Source organism: Drosophila grimshawi, unplaced genomic scaffold (genome assembly GCF_018153295.1).
Source record: "Drosophila grimshawi isolate 15287-2541.00 unplaced genomic scaffold, ASM1815329v1 contig_848, whole genome shotgun sequence".
In the NCBI taxonomy this organism is placed as follows: domain Eukaryota; kingdom Metazoa; phylum Arthropoda; class Insecta; order Diptera; family Drosophilidae; genus Drosophila; species Drosophila grimshawi.
The window spans coordinates 10021100-10032958 of NW_025063692.1; positions in this window are offsets into that span (position 1 = coordinate 10021100).

Below are 11859 nucleotides of genomic sequence, written 5' to 3' on the forward strand. Positions count from 1 at the left end.
TTTTATGTTAATGTTAATGTTAAATAAACTTATATTTGACAATGTTTTTTTGATTCAGCATTAACAGACTGACAAAAAATAAATGGGGGTCACAATTGGGAAGAATTGCAGAGGAGCGAAAATGCAGCGCAAAGCTGGCGAGGGCCAATGGCAAAAGTTCAAAGGGCAGATGCGCAAAACCAGAAGCGGAAGCAAAGCGTAATTGGCAAAAGGCAGGCTTACATTGTGTCTCCGCTGCCGGCACACAATGCAGCAGCGGTGCGCTGAGAGCGATTGGAAAGCCCAAATGGCAACTCGTGCTCTACTTGAGAGTTTATTACGTCGCAAACAAAAACAATATGCAAAACAACAACAAAAACAAACCCAAACACAAATAGACAGCAAAGCGAGACGAAATACAGACAACAGAGACGCAGACGGAGACGGAGACGGAGACGGTGACGGTGACGGAGACAAAGAGTGAGCGAGGGAGAGCGGAAATATATTTGTTGTGTTGTTATTGCTAGGTTTTTGGGGTATACAGAGCGGGGAAGTTGGAGAGCGAGAGAAACAGAGAGAGCGCCAGTTGTAGAAAACCAGGTGAGTAAGGAGCATGGTGCTAAAAACAATTGCGTGTGTGCAAAGAGCGGGCAAGACACAAAATGAGAGCATAACAGGATGGCGAAAGAGCATGTAAAGCAGCAGCAAGGAAAATGCGTCGCAAAAACACAGCGCAGGTGCGCAGAGTGCAAGTCATGGTGGCCGGCAGGACGAATGAAAATAAAACAGAGAATTCCAAAATAGCTTACCCATGTATATGTGTATGTGTGCATACATATATATATCGTATGTATGTATGTATGTGTATGCAGTAGATGAAGAACAGCATTGGGAGGAGTAAACAGAAACCGGAACACAAAATGAAAAGAAGATGAAATCAAGCACTGAAACCGTATAGAAACATCAACAATAACAACAATGTGCAACGTGCGTACTCAGCAATCATATATAGACAGAGAGAGAGAGAGAGAGAGAGAGAGAGAGAGAGAGAGAGTGCGAACGGATGTGGGAGTCTGTGCTTGTGCGAGTGAGTGGGTGACAGAGAGAGAGAGAGGGAAAAGAGAACAGACACGTCTTTGCCACGCTGTTAAATGTGAATGGAAACAGCGTCAACGATTGCGTTGGCGTCAACACTCGATGCTGACTGTGCAACAATTTGTTGCCGCAACATGCTTCCAGAAAGAGAGTGCGAGAGAGAGAGAGAACGCGAGGGTGGCAACCATTAAGAGAGCGGGTACGCAGCAACAACTGTTCAATTGTGCAATGAAAGCAGCAGCAAACTGTCAACGACGTCTCGACGCACAGACAGACAGAGAGGCGGACAGACATTACAGAAGCAACGCCGTCAGCAGCAGCGCTGTTATCAGCCACACGTCAATCGCCTCCCTCGAGCAACTGACTGAACTGCAATGTCCTGCCGACTTTACCTATGCCTCCACAATTTCTCAGCTCCCAGATCTCAGATCCCAGATCATTTATGGCGTTGACGTGGACGTTGACGTTGATTGGGCCCATTGGCGCAGAAAGTGTGCAGTTTACTGCAATAATTTTGAAATATATATATGAATGTATACCCAATCATCATACATACGTCATACATCATAATATCCTCTGAAAAGCTATACAAATAAAATGATTATCATGTTTTAAGATAGATACTCAGTTATCAAAATTCACTTGAACATACAGCTACATACAGCTTAAAAATGAAAAAAACTATTTCAATACTTCAATTGCTTCAGATTGAATTTATGCATATAGATTGTAAGCTGATTCCCCAGCCGACTACAAGTTACTAATACAATTATTTCATTTAATATCAAGCGATATCTAATCATTTGTATATACAAATACGTATACTTAATGTGTCTATATAGCTTTTGTTACCATTGCTTATTAATAAGACTTTGATTGCGCTTTATATAACTGTTAAGTGATGTATGTATATATTGCTGCCACACATATCTATTGTGCATAGCAAAAGGATAATTCAATTTGTGGGAATTTTCAAATGAAATCCAATTGGGTTTCCAATCCAATCCCATTCAATCCAATCCAATCCAATTGCAATGTAATTTTGAGTCACATTTGTCAGCTGTTCAATCGCTGCTAGTTTTGTGCTTGATGTGCACATTGCAATTCCCATTATTATCCACAAACTATGCCCGTTTACTCGCCTCTCCTCAGTAATTACTCACATTCGATACATGCAAATGGCTGCACTTCTGTCTTCATTCCTCATTTATAGCTTATGTTCTTGCAGCGGGTAAATATAATAATTGTGTCACGCAACGTGCCTTCGAGCCCCAAAGACATATCTAATATGCATATACATATAGATATATGCATATGTATAATATTGATTAGTAACAACTACTCATTCGATACTGTCCTTCTCTGCAAATATTACGTATACACAATATCCTTCATATTAACAGTCTAACAAATTTTGATATATTTTTGCGTGTTTTTGATTGAGTAAAATTAAATTTACAACAGAAAATAATTTACTTATTGTAACTATATTTCTCGTTTCATTTTCATTTCATAATTTCTGTTACATGAAAAGAAAGAAAGCGGAAAAACCCCATTTTCTTCTTTGACTTGTTTTTTGTTTTAGCATTGCAACTCAGTCAGAAGTCTGCAAGGGTAATTCAACTTTAGTAATCCAAAAATAAAATGTTGTTTTTAGCTTCTTTAAGATTTCAATTAAAATTCGTTGTAACTTTGCACTTGTTCGCCGTTATTGTTGTTGTTGCGATTGTTGTTGCTTTTTGTTGGTGTGTGGCAATTTGCACTGCATTTGTTTGGTTTGTTTCCTGTGCAGAAGGGGGCCTCGTTACTCATACGCCACGTAATGCGATGCTCGTTTTGGCACGCATTTTGTTGCAGTTCTCGTTGCAGTTGCGCACCGTGTTACGTCAACGTGGCGCAAGGTGAATGGCAAAAAGGGGTTGGTGTCGTCAACGTTTTTGGTCGCAAAATGCAAAAAAAAAAAAAATGTGGTGAAGCAATAACAGTGTTGTCGGTGACAGGCATGCCGAAGGGGTTGCAACAATTGTTGTGACTTTCCGCTGAACGTTGAAGAAAAAGACTTTGGGCTATTTCGAGTATCGTTTACTCGGCTCAATTGACATGTCATTTTGCCACACTCCTTGCCACCAACGCACTGATGACTAATCACTCACACACACTTTGACCTATTCAATTTCAATGGTTGTTCAAGTTTCTGATTTCATTTCAAATTCAAATATAATCCATGAAAACTAAACTAATTACCCAAAATATCAACTTGAACTGTTCGTTTTCTTTCTTTAAGCTCAATGTAAGTTGTAAATCGGAAAAGTGCAGTGGGAATTGGGCATATCTAGCACATATAGAACTATATATGCACATAAATCTCTATTACATTGAACTTGAGCGGTCATCGCTCGCACTTGTCCACCCAGCCTCTTTATAGGCTCCCCAGATGTGTTGTAGGTAAACTCACTTACATACACATCTACTTATATATATCTACATATATATATATGTGTATATATATGAGCAGATATTCATATTCATATCGTTATGTGCACACACACTTGATGGGAAAAACACAGCAACAAAAACTTGGTTAGTTTAAATTCAGGCTTATTTTTTATATATAAACATTCACATTTTTTTGTTCTCCAAACAAGTAAATAATTCTTAAAATAAGTAAAAAGAAATAATGGTTTCCAGCATAAAAATATTGCTAAAATTTAGGCAATAGTTTAGATAATACTCAAACTGAATAAGAAATTCTTAAGAACGAAATGAGATCAGAGTGAGTTGAATCTAAATTATTTCAGCTTAAATGAAGACGTTTCTAAAAGCTGAAGCACACTTAATGAGCAAAACAATGTCAAACAAATCGAACCAATTGTTTATATAATACTTAATATAGAAATTGCGAAATAAAACTCTGAAGTGAAAAAAATCGAAGCTGAAAATGCTGAACTAAAGAAAGTCTATTTTAAACCTTAACTTAAATTGTATTCAATAAAAATGTTACTTCAGGAAAAAGTAAGAAACATGAATAAATTCTTGTTATTATTGTTTTTATAATATTATTTTTATATATAGTAATAATTTACAGTGTTTCTGAAACTTCAAGCAGGCCGGCCCAGTTCTCAACCCAGCAGGGCGTCATTCTTGTACCACAACAATGTTTTGTTGAATACATTTCTGACAGTGTAACAAGTGCTATTGCCATTTACATATTGCCCAGGCCATTGACAAACTGACAAAGTGAAAGAATGACTGACTGACTGACCAACTGATTGCAATGTAACGAGTTCCTCAGGCTCTGCTCTCTCATTATATATACATGTATACATATATGTATATATATATATAGCTATGTATAGATGCATTTTGTATTGTTGTTGTTGTTGCTGGGAGTAATGCGGGCCCCTAGTTAGTGATATGAATGCAGATAGAGGCGCAATACGTGGGGTAATCATTATCAACGCTGCCTTTCCATTTTCGACTTGCAATTGCAGTTCCAGTTGCAGTTGCAGTTGCACACACCAATGCAAATGTCTCTCTCTCTCTCTCTCTCTCTCTGCTCTCTCTCTTTCTCTGCTCTCTCTCTCTCTCTCTCTCTCTGCTCTCGTTTATCGTATTTGCATCCGCATTTGTAGCTGTATCCGTATCTGTATCTGTATCTGTGCATCTCACTGTTTGTGCTTGAGCATGTTTGTTACTCATACAGAGACACACACACAGACAGGCACCCACAGCTTGTATGTAGTCGACTTTTGTGCCTCTTTTCATGCATAATATTTCTGTTGCCTCGCATTTTGTGTCGTTTTTCGCATTGCTCGCCACACCTTCGAGCAGCGCCCCCCTTCGCCGTCATCGCATCCAACATTTAACATTGAAAACGTACGTTGACATAAATGCAATCAGCACGCGCCACTTACACACACACACACACACACACACACACACAAACACACACACACAAACACACACACAAACACAAACACACACAGACACTGCTGGAGGGGTAGGTGCAGTGGAGGAGCTTGCAGCGAAGTTGGGGATAGAATGATAAGAGAAGTAAGCAACTGCAACAAATTAACCAATTATCATCGTGGAATGTTTTTTGATACAGAAAGTGAATAAACAATCTCTAAGTTTATATATTAAATATTACCTAAATTGAAAAATATACAACAATAGTTATTTTAGACATGATCAAGTAATTAAAGTAATCGGATATTGATAAAAATTTGTTTATCTTATTCCAAATGATTTAGTCTAGCTAGGACAATCTGGTAATTAATAAAGTTGATCATACAAGACTCCATTTTTCGACCAATCATTATTTTAATATAGTTGTCCGATCTCTCCACGTGCTAGGAACATAACTGGTGAGTTTATTTAGCATATCTTGGGTTTGGTTCAGATAACTAAGTAAACAAACTGGTTTTTCATGTAGGACTCTCGACCGCTCATTCCATTGGCTAGCTGCCAATGTAATATAGTCATCCGATCCAGTCCGATATGATAACATTCAAATTAATAATGCCAACTAACTTAATCAATGCAATATATTTTTAATAAAGTTCTGAAACTGATCTGATTTTGCACCGATAGCAGACAGATAAAGCGATTTTAATTAAATTCGGAATTATCGACAAGGGAAAGGGGTTTCTTCAGTTCAAGCCCCATAACTGCACATATGTATGTATCCAGACTTCTCCCTTTGGGGCTACATATAAACTCTATTCAAATATTACGGTAGTTGTCTGCATGCAACACATTCACTTCTCATTTGCTTTGTGGCATGCTCACAATGCGAGTGGACACTTCAGACACTTCTTAATTAAAGACGACAAATTATCTCAACTTCTACACATAGAGAAAGAGATAGAGATACAGAGAGAGAGCGAGATAGAGAGAGAGAGAGAGAGCGAGATAGAGAGAGAGAGAGAGAGAGCGAGATAGAGATAGAGAGAGAGAGATAGAGCGAGATAGAGATCTAGTAGCTGCAGCTACAGTTACAGAATACATTGAAATGAAACCAACTGCAAATTTAATGGGCCATTTGAGTCTCAGAGTCTCGGAATGGATTGCCATCAAGTGCAGGTAAGGGTTATGCATGGAGCTAAGCTTAACTGAGCTAAGTAGCCAATTAGAGGCATGCAACAGACCTCACGACTTAACCAATTAGCAAAACATTAGCGACAACTGTTGAGAATCATGTTGAAGACTTGGCACACTCTGAGCTATTTGATGGATAAGGAAGCTCATTTGAAAATTATACGAATATGAATAGAGCTCTGATATATGTTGAAATTTTGTTCTGATTGAGAAAATATTGAAATGTATATGACCATGTAAAGTAAGAATATTTTAATTCATAAATTTAGCATTATTGCGCCAGTGTTGATCACAGTTTATCAGCTAGATTAATTCTGATTCTATATTAATTTAATAATTTATCAAATTATTTTCTGAAACAGCAATTTAACTGCTGCTCAAAATTATATATACTTTATGGAGTCAGAGCAGCCAAATCCATCTTGGATTTTTGTTCTAAATACTTGCTTTTAGATAATGCTGATGGAACCTTTAATATTATAACTTGACTCAGGATTGATTTCACAAATTAAGTACTTAAAAACGAAATAAAAAGACTTAAACAAAGTAATTAAGTGCTTATTATTATTATCATAATTATGGGGAATTGCACCACGACCTACTCGATCTATTGTGCCTATCTTTGTTTCTATATGATAATCTCTGTTTGGTTGAGGTCTTCCAAGTCACTGAAATTCATCACATACATTCCTAGGATGCTGCATCTGCTTCTAGTTAAGGATGTGCATCGAGGATTGCCCCTCTCTCTCACAAAACCTGCACAGATCGCTAGATAGATATATACCTAGTTTAGTTAGGTGACTTCTTAGTCTACAGTGTCCTATTAATAGGCCGTTAAGTATGCTAAGACTCCTCTTTCCCATGGCTGTAATTTGCTTAATTCGTCTGAGATTATAACCACCTAGGAGACATCTGGCTTGTCGAAGTCCTGCTGCCTCCGACCAGCTCTGTTGTCGCCTCTGTCTCTCCTCATGCCTAAGTTCCAGTCTCCCTATGCCACAAGACGGTTCTGGTCCTGGTTAGGGGGCCTCTCTGCCCCCATTCTTGCTTCAAGTGCTTAATTTAATAAAACAAAAACGGGTTTGGTATGAAATATCTTTTGAATAGATCGAAATGTAATACAAGTTAATAGAGTTGAACGAAATTGAATGATTTACAAGTTGAATGCAGTGGAAACGAACAGAAGCTGACATTAATGGTTGGTACTAATGGGATCTGAGCTTGCTAGTCTCAATGGAATTTGCCAATATTGTGCAGACATACTTACATATTTACCCAGTCTAGATGGGTAATGGACACGTAGCCTCAGTGCACAGTGCACACACACACACACACACACACACACACACTCTCAGACAGTTTGTTGATGGTGTAGTGCACCATTGAAGGCGCTCAAGTGCCATAGTAATAACAACCCGTAGAAGCAACATTTTGCTTTGCTTTGGTTTTTTTGTTTTTTTTTTGTTGTTTTTATTCCTCAGCTGCTGGTGTTGCGAGTGCAACTGCAGCGAGTGTGTGGAGGGGGGGACGAGGGGGAGTATGGCGTGTCTGCTATTTTCTCAACTGTTTGCATGCATAAATCAATCAAACAGAGTGTTTGCGCATATAAAAAGCGAGCAAAAATCTAACTAGACCCGATATGGGGGTAGACACAACCACAACAACAGCAACACACAATGCAACACATATTACCAGCTATATATATATATATATATATATATATATATATATGCATGTACATATATGCGCAAAAATATAAATATGTCTTTCATATTCTGCAGCGAGTACTTTGTTGTATGGCTGTGGAATAAAAACGAATGCTCGACTACTTGATACCCATTACAAAAATGCTCTCTTAAACGTATCGTATAATCATAAATTGTAAGTTTTCTAATTTGCAGGGATTATGATAATGGCACACAGACATATTGGATTAGTTGCCCCAAAAACTTTGAAGAATTTTCCATTATTCGTTTATAATATAAGGATTACAATTCGAGCAGTGTCCTTTTGCAAAAAGTCCTTGTATATAGTTAATATGCCCTGTTATATTTGAAATTAGGGGGCATGGAAGCGTTGAAGTGTTAAACTCCACGCACACTGGGGACGCAACGCACAGTGTGGCAAATGTATTGTAGACATTTTCGACACTATTATTAATTATTATTAACAAGTAAAATAACAAAATATAATGACAGCATAGAGAGTAGAATAGAGTAGATATGGATGTAGTATGTGATCAATCAATCAGCCAATTTAAATGCTTAATGTATGAATATATTTGTAATTATAATATCGATGTGTTTTATGGCAAACTATATGGCGATATAGGTTTGTCAAATCCTAAAGATATACAGATTTTATATGTTTAAATATTTTATATAACCAAAATGCATTGAAACCCTGAAATCAAAGCCCAAATCATCGCTTGATTTCAAAGTTTTTCCGATCATTTGACGGGTAGATTTTCTACAATTGAAGGAAAATGCAATTTATTCCAAACAGAGAAAATGGATGCATTTAAAAATTAAACAAATTAGTTAAATACAACAGTTTTTTTTCCATTGTTTCCATTTTCGGGTCATAAACTGCTTTAGGTTTTTTTTTTGTGGAGTTTTGTTGCACTAGTTGCGCCACTGTGCCACAATGCCGTTAACGACAATTTCAAACAAAATGCTGTCTAGTTTTGATGACGCTTGTTAAACAAGAGGAACAACAATGTGTTTGAGCAGCAATAAACTTACAACGAAATTATTAATACACTGTCGTGGCACTAAAAGCTATACATATATATTTCTGTATACATTGCAAACTTTTGCAACTCAGTTTCAGTTCCATATGCCATAATAGTGCCTGCTTTAGATAGCACACATATCATATCATAAAGAGAGCTATAGGAGTAGACTGATCTGATCTGCTGCAGCTGAATTGAGCTGCAACACTTTTAGTGTCCCGTGAGTATTCTCAACTCTTGATTCTAGTAAGCTTATAAACTGACTAACTTGCCTGCCACATTTATATCTTCTTTGGTTTATGGGAAAGTTCAGATTTGTTGGAGCCACCTACTGCAGTAGGCGTTATCGAGGCTCGAGCTCTCATATCATTGTCTTATCAGGCTCTGCCTGTCTACAAACTGAGTTCAACGAGCAGCCAGAAGACATTCTGCACTTGGATATTGAAGGGGTTGATTCGCATCAGCATTTCAAGTGCCTTGGCTGAAGTGGGCACAAACGAATGTGGTTGTTGCGTCATTTTCCAGCAGCTTTCGTCATCGGTTGCACCCCTGCGATGAAGGTCAAATGGTGACAGAGAAGGAGACAGACAGCAAGAGAGAGAGAGAGAGAGAGAGAGACAGAGAGATGCATCATATGCAATGCATTTTGAAGAGCGTTGATTGCCTTGTTCACCAGCTCTTCCTCTGCATTCCGAGATGTTTTTCACTGCGCACTAGAAAATGTAGAAGAGATCATAATTTTAATGAGAATTTCGCTTAAAATCGACACAAATATCGATAAGTTTGTGAAGCATTTCTCAAATATTTTAATCAAATTAATCAAATCAAATAATCAAAAAACATTTAAATATGTCATAAACCGAATCAATATCAAGTATGCGTTGAGTGCTCAGATTGCACTTATGAAATACTTCATAACGATGATTATTTTGTGTGTATTGTTAAGCAATCTTTTCACTTTCGCCATTCTGTAAACTGCTACCCTAGAGGAATTCGCTTTACAGCGGGCATATCAGCGATGCCATCAAATAAAACACATTTATTTATGCTGCATATGTTTGTGAGAATTGTGGAGTGTTTTGGGGCATGTCTAGCAAATTCCGCGAGTTCCATTTTACCAGCTGAAAATCGAAGTAAATTCAATTTTCAACTAATGCACGAATTTGTATTTGTATTTTGTATTCATTATAACTTTTTTAGAAGTTACCAAAGTGTGTGAAAACTTCGGTTTGCCAAAGATAACTGTTGCCAGTCTCTTGTTTATAATTGACACTTTAAGTTCAAAGTTCAGAGCACATTCAACAGGAAACTAGGGAGACAAAGAGAGTGTGAGAGAGAGAGAGAGAGAGAGAGAGAGAGAGAGAGGAGAGCTGAATGCGACATGATGCTTGACAACTCTACAAAGTGGTCAAAGGAGCAACACCGGAAATTACAAAATTTAATGCAACTAAAAATCAAATTAGAAAGCATAATTGCTTTGGGAATGCGGCAACAAAGATATTAATGCAATTCATGGGATTTTCATTAAATTATATGGCAATTGTATTTAAGGCATAATTGATTACAGGGTAGCTGCCTAACTGAGCATGCTTGCCCAACATGCAGTCAAGCAGTGCATTTGCAAGTCGTGGCTTATATTTGAAAATAGGCATAATGATTTTGTGCAAATGTATGCAACAGGCAGAAAAAATCAACTCCGATCCGAAGTATATATATTCTTGATCAGGGTCAACAGTCGAGTCGCTATAGCCATGTCCGTCTGTCCGCATATCTCAGAGACTATAAGAGCTAGAGACTTCAAATTCGAAATAAAGATTCTCGTATACCCGGCGCAGATTAAGTATGCTTTATTTTATCGATAACTGTCTCCGTTTCACGTATATCGTTACATTTAAATTTCCGATAGCAATAAATGCTACAATTTTGAAGGCAGAATCTTTTAACTAATACATAATATGCATATGCATATTATTGATCAACTGGCCAAATTTCATTAAGATCGGATAAGAAACATCCAAGTTATAGTCGAAAATATATGCTCATAGATTTCTAATTGATCTGAGCGTGAGAAAGAGATGGCATGATAATAAAGACCCGTTACTCCGTTACGACGTTAGTATTGTATGTATGTATGTATGTATGTGTGTGTGGCTATGCACGTGTCTGTAGCCAGCTAGAGTGCACTTGCTCAGACCTGCTCACATTTTGGTGCAAAACTTTCAAAGGGAAATTTTCGAATAAAACTAGAATATGTTTAACAACTGGATGCAGGGTATATCGTAGTCGAGCTGACTCGACAACAGCACTCTTACTTGTTTCTTTTCTAATTGCAGCTTTTCTTATTTGCTTTTCGATGCTATGCAATATTTACACACACAACACACACACACAACACACACACACAGCACACACATTTTGTGTTTATCGCAGACACTGTCTGCATACACACACACACTCACACACACACACACACACACATAGACACATATATATGTGTGTATGCAGTATATAAATGCAAACACTTATCAGCGCCGTGCAGAGATACGAGCGAGCGGGGCTCGAGCCGCATGTGGCAGCGACCTAATCAACAGTCAAGCGACATAGGCATAATCAGCAAACAAGAAGAGCTGCATGCTGAGGCTGTGTCTGCTGTTCTTGTTGCTGTTGTTGTTGTGGTTGTGGTTGCTGTTGCTGCTGATAAGGCTGCAAGTGAAAAGCAAGCAATTCAGCTGCACAAGTGGCAAGTGGCTTTGAAATTGCAACTGGCATTTTAAGGGACATGGCAAGTAGTGTTTTCCCAGTTTCATGGTCAGTTATTCTTATTATTGTTGTTGTTCTCGTTGCTGTTGTTGTTGTTGTTGTTCTTGTTGCCAGTGGCTGCAATCAGTCGCTTTACATGTGAAGGACCAGAAACTCTTGCTGGATAAAGTTTTATAACAGCTTTTGCCACA